We start from the raw sequence: 6,240 nt of genomic DNA, 5'->3' as shown, positions 1-6,240 counted from the left end.
GCATGCTGAGAGGTGGAGGCAAGTAGATGGAATTTTGGAGTCCTGTCTGGGCAACTTAGCAGGACCCTGCATCAGAAGTATGAAAAAGGGGGCTGAGGATGTAGCTCATTGTGGAGTCCCTGGGTTCAAGCCACAGTACCACACAAAGATTCATTTCAGCCAGATTTGGTGGTGCATGCCTGCAATCCCAGGCACTCCAAAGGCTGGCAAGTGCAAGGCCTGTACAAGCAATTTAACAAGACCCCGTCTCCAAGCACACACCTATACACACACACACACACACACACACACACACACACACACACACACACACTACCAAACCTGACTTCAGGTCCAGTTTCTGCCACTGCCCACTTTTTGAGGTTGGAAGAAGCCCTCTTATTTACTAGCATATAGTCATTGAATACAAAGCACTGGGGAACTTTGACAACTGCCAACATCTAAATCTCTCCATCCATCTGAAAGAAAAGTTATTCCCATTCTGCAGGTAGGAAAGCTGAGGCACCAAAAGTTCACAGAGCTAGTAAGTGCTGCAGTTTGAGCCTAGGTGGCTGACTCATCCTCCATGCCCTTGAACTACAGACTGCACCACCGCCGCTGGGCAGGGCCAGCTTCTCTGTCCTCATGGAGTGAGGGCGGTAAGGGTGGGGACTTGGCGCCTGTCTCTGACATCCTGGGTGGGTCTGTGCTCAGGAGACAGAAGGGCCCTTTGTTCCTTCTCAGCTCCCACCTCACTCACATGTGACCTGAATAGGTCTTGACTCTGCCTCTCTGAGCCTCAGTTTTGCTGCTTCTGAATGGCGGGGATCCTAGCTCTTCGTACCTGCTGGGAGTTTCTGGGCTCTCAGCACCCTCTCCTTCCACAGTTCCCTTCCTTCCCTCCTCAAAGTGTGACCCCTTGTCTGGAGACCTGCTCTCAGAACTAGCGGGCCTCCCTCTGTAACCTGAGGAGGCTGAGTCCCTGCAGGCAGGGTCCAAAAATGGATCAACTGCCCACTACTGGTGAAAGCCTGCCCAGGATGGTGAGGGCAGGGCTGCTTTTATTGATCCATGCTGTCAGCTTGGGAAAGCTGCCGTTTTCCTCCCAATCTGACATCGATGGCTAGAGGTGCAGGGTTTGGAGCCCTCAGGTTTTAGAAACACAGGTCAGGGCAGAGCAGATGGGCAGCTCCAGAGTCAGTAGGTGAGATGGAGCTGCAGTCCATGCTGGGAAGAGACCTGGGCCAAGGGCACCTTCTGGGCTCTGAGTCCCATGAGTGGCCCGGTGGCTGACAGCCCCAGGCTGGGCCATCACTTGGGTTCTAGTCCTGGCTGATATTCTTCTGCTGTGCAGACTTAGGCGAGTCTCTTTCCTTCCCCGGGCCTCAGTTGCCACAGGAATCAAAGGAGGAGATCAGGCCAAAGATTAGGAAGGACCATCTAGCTCTGCTCTGAGGGATGGAGGTGACAGTATTTCCTCCCATCTGGGTGTGAGCCCCAGGATGGCTCTCAGGGTGGGCATGGCCCTAGTGGCAATTCATTTCATGCCCTGGCCCGATCACTGCTCTGTCCCCCCTCTTCTAACTCTACCCCTCACCGGAAGTCTTCCCGGCAAGACCTCATGATACCCTTCTTTTTCTATCCCCAGGGCTCCTGTCTCCCCAGGGGGGCTGTAGCTCCCCATGGTGTCAGGGATGTGGACCTGAGGCACTAGCTGTTTATAAGGGTGTCTGTAGGGGTCAGGAAGTGGAACTTCAGCAGCTGAGCTCACACATAGAACCTTGTCATGGCCTCCTACATTGGGCTCCAGTATTTTCTGGAGCAAGGAACAATCTCTAGTCCTCAGTATCAGGAGTGTGCTAAGCTGGGAAGGGCCGATGGTCTCACTAAGTGAGCTCTCTCTCTCTCTCTCTCTCTCTCTCTCTCTCTCTCTCTCTCTTTGTTCTCCAGGTTTGCTTGACCCCTCCCCCTCACTGCCTCCTCCTTTGGCATCTCCTTCATCCCACTCACATCCTGATGGCCTCCTGTTGTCCAGAGCACAGAGGTCCAACCCTCCAGGTAAGGTTCAGGTCCTCTTGGTCCCCCTTCCTGCCAGCCCTTCCTTCTCAGCACTGCATGCTCCCAGCTCTGCAGCCCTGGCCAGCTTCTCCTGCTTGTTAGGGCTGACCTGCTCCTCCTGTGTCACCTTCCACTTTCCCTCTGCTGTTCCCCAAGAGCTACACATATGTCATGTCAGCCACAGTACGGGGTCACTCCACAATTTCCACAGCACTGACCATGCCTTTCCCCACTGCAGGCCTGGTTCAGATTTGGGGCAGCCTCAGAGCAGAGGGATTGCTCCACACAGACCAGCATCGCCTCCCCAAGTTTGGGAGACCATCAGGTGCCTGGGGATAGGGGTTAGGGCTTCCTTATCCCTTTCCTCAGGGACTGGTTTAACATTAAAGAGAAACAGCTGCTCTGCAGCACTGTGGTGAGTGGACTGGGCTGGTTCTCTGAGAGAGGCACATGGGGATTTGTTTGGAACTGGATTAGGTTAAAAAGAGTGAGATGGATGGATCAGCAGGACTTACCCGTACCAGGTGAATTAGGCTTGCTTATCTGTCTCAGATGGATTAACCTCAGTTTACTGGGTTGGTCTTGTTAGAAGAGTGGGGTTGACATAACTGTGTTGGTGTGGTTAGGGAAAGTGGCCTCTGTAGTTGAACTGGGTTGGATGGATTGGATTGTTTTGGTGGAGGAAACTGTGTTGGCTTAAGCTGGGTAAACTGGGTTGGATTGGGCTAGCTGAATGGCATTACTGAGTTGTCTTTGTTTGAGATAGTTTAGTTGGGTTAGATAAGTTGTGTTGATTTGGGCTAGTGGAGCTGGAGTTGGCCAGTTAACTGCATTCAGATAAGGCTAGTTTTGCTGGGTTGCTGAGTTCCATTGGGTTGTTGGACTTGGATGGATCAGTTGAGTAGGTTGGATTAGATGGTAGCTACTTGGGTTTGACGGATTGGTTGAAAGGCTTGGTTAGATGGGTTGAACTCATTGCTTGTGATGGGTTAAGTGGTTGGGTGGGTGGATGAGTTGGCTTGAGTAGAACTTGTAGGATGTATAGGTCACTGGGGTTTCCAGAACTGGTCTAGCTTAGATAAATTGAGTTGGTTGGTTTGTCTGGCTTGGTGGGGTGGCCTGGCTTCCAGGCCGGTCTGGGAATAGCCACAATGCTCTGAGCTCTGCTCAGTCTCTACCTCTGAGCCAAGGTGGTGGGGGTGGTGGGCGCCTTGGCCACAAATAGCTGTGGGGAACACAAACAGTTTGGTTTTCAAAGCCCTTGGTGGTGGCGGCTGTAACTTTCCACCCAGCCCCAACCAGCATGTCTCTAAGTCTTGTGTTCGGGCCCAGCTGCTGCTTCCTCTGCAGACAAACCGCAGGGTGGGGGGTGGGAGGGTTGAGTTTGGGGGCTCCGAGTCTCCTCACAGGAGCCAGGCAGGCCTTGTCAGGCAACCCCCCACTAGGCCCCAGGTGCTCTGCCTGGAGAGAGATTGCCTTGAGGTGGGGGGGCATCCTGCCTGCGGCCGTCCTGGCAGGGCCATGGGCCAGGCCTGGAGGGGGTGGGGGTGGGACAAGGAGAGCTGTGGGGGGCAGGAGTAGAGGTGGCCTGATGGTTGAAGTGTAGGGCTGGGAAAGCTCCAGGACATCTGGGTCCTTGCACAGCTGTGGCGGAGGGGAGGCTGGGCTGGACATCTGTGCCTTCCTCCATTCACTCAAAAGCTATTTCTCAAGCACTCACTGAATGCAAAGGCCTGGTGGGCAGCGGTCAGAGGAAGGAGGGATGTGATAGTCACAGAGACAGGCTTCCTCAGGGTGGTGTGAGCAAGCTACCCCTTATTTCTCACTCTCTCTGCTTAGCCCCCTTTATTGCTCTGTTGAGGGGACCCACTGTGTGCAGCTCAGTGGCTGCTATGCCCAGACAGGAGGAGCCCTGCAGAAAGAGTTGCAGGAGTGCCCAGGGCCAGGCAGCAGGGCCCAGCACTTGAGGCGCAGATCCCTGACCCACCTTCTGCGCCTCCTGGCCAGGGCCACATGTCACCCTTCTACCTGTGCCAGCTGGGCCAGCCCTTCCCTGCCCCCTGAAAAGGCAGAGCATAGAAACCTCAGGGCTCCAAGGTTGTCAGAGCTGAGCATGTCCGATAGGGTTGGGGACACAGCATGTTGGAGGGCAGCTCAGGCTCCAGGCCAGGAGGATGACGGCCCAGGCCAGCAGGCACACAGCTCAGCGGGATGTCTGCTGGTCTCTCGAGCAGTCCCAAGCTTGTTGCTTACATCTGCAGGTCCTTGAGCACATCTTGATCTCTCAGCCTGTTTCCTCTAGGGCAGTGGTTACCCACTCTGGGCAGTTTTGCCTCTGGGGGAGCATTTGGCACTATCACGGCTGCGGGGTGCACAATGGTACTTTGTAGCTGTCAGCCAGGGATGCTGATAAACACCCGACAGTGCCCAGGACACAGGAACTCAGTGGTTGAGAAATCACTCTACAGTAAGTTGTCTTCCTGGTTTGCCTGGGACTGAGGGGTTTCCTGGGACAGGGGACTTCTCGTGCTAACGCTGGGACAGTCCAGGGCAAACGGGAGAGTCGGTGATGACAGGTTCATCTTCTTAGAATGGCTCCTCCGTGACCTTTCCCCACATAGTCACCAACTCACATGAGAGTCTGTGTGTGGTGCTTAGCAGTGCCTGGCCTGGCCAGCACCCAGCCAGTCCAGCGGGCTTATTCTCACGACACTGTTGCTCACGGGCCCTTCTTCCCACCAGCCATGGTCGCTCTGTTCCCAAGGGACACTGCTGTTCCCTCTTCCTTGCCGAGCCCACCAAGGGCTCCAGGCCTGGGCTCCTCCAGGAAGCTAACCTGTCCGGTCACAGAGAGCTTTCCCTCCCCCGTGTCTGTCCCTTCCCAACAGAGCACTGGCCATGAGGAGCTTCTGCTGAGCTGCCAGATCGGGGCCTCCTTCAACTCTCTCCGATTTCTGATTCCTCCCTCCCGACACAGCAGGACTGAGCACTCCCTGAGGACAGGGATGTGGCAGGTTCACATCTGGGTCTCGATACCAGCTCCGGACCTGGCACGGAGGATACAATAGCAGATGTCCACTGGGTGAACACTGGAGCCCACTCCAGGGCCCCGGCTGTGCCTTCTGCAAGTCCAAGGCACGCACACTGTCTTCCCTGCCTGCTGCCTTCCTCCCTCCATCTCGTGCCCGGCACAGTGTCCACGTACAGTAGCGGCCTGATGGAGCCAGGGAGCTGGGTCCTCACAGCCTTCACAAATGCCAGGATTGCAATGGATCACACAGTGGGGGCTTGCAGTGGACAGGATTGCTATCAGCGAGTGTGAGCACAGCTTGGTGAATTACAGTCATGGAGGACGTGTGTTCTCAACTTGAAATGCACTCTGGCTGCAGAGGCCAGTGACAGCTGGTGTTGGCAGTGGCTGACCTATACCACTTCCCTGCTGTGTGATGCTGGGACACGTTTATCCGCTCTGGCCTTCAGTTTCCATATCTGATAATGGGGTCCGTAACAGCACTTCCTTCCCAGAGCTGCAGAGGGCCTCATCCACAGTTAATGCTCAGCGGGTGTCAGCCGCTGTGATGGTCACAACTTGGGGAGCTGCTCAATGGGAATTCTGTCCCTTTCCCTTCCAGGCCCACTCCTCACCCCTCCCGCAATTTGTGGGCTTGTCCTCGGACACTTTGAAGAGGCCACACCACCTGTGTAGCATCTGCCCTGGCTCTCCTCAGCTGCCCCTCCTGAATCCCTCTCTGGCTGCTGCCTGCTGTGCCCTCTAGGAGAGGCTGGCCGGGCAGGGCTGGGTTTATTTACTCTGCTGATGCCAGTTTTTCTATTGCTGAGATGAAGGCCTGCTGGTTGCCCATTTCCTGCCTGGCTTTGCCCTGCCCAGTGCTGGGCTGACATGTCTTCCAGCCACCCCTGAACTCCTCCACACTTACCACAAGCTCTCTCTCCACACACCTTCACTGGCCGCCGGAAGTCACTCTCAGAAGGCCCCTCAGTCTCTTCCTCAACAGGGAGCTGGCAGCTGGTTCCAGCCAGGTCGGCCTCTGGCCCAGTAGGGAAGGCCGCAGACTACCCAGGGGCCAGAGGTTCTGGAACATGGTGGTTATTAGACTGCAGCCTCTAGGCCTGAACAGAGCTGCTTTCTGTCGCCTATGCCTCTGCCCCTTGTTAGAGAGGAGCATCCTGAATGGCTGGGAG

The sequence above is a fragment of the Fukomys damarensis genome, unplaced genomic scaffold (assembly GCF_012274545.1).
Source record: "Fukomys damarensis isolate Sample0158 unplaced genomic scaffold, DMR_v1.0_HiC HiC_scaffold_23, whole genome shotgun sequence".
Classification (NCBI taxonomy): domain Eukaryota; kingdom Metazoa; phylum Chordata; class Mammalia; order Rodentia; family Bathyergidae; genus Fukomys; species Fukomys damarensis.
The sequence above is the reverse complement of the archived record's forward strand: the minus strand, read 5'-3'. Positions refer to the sequence as shown.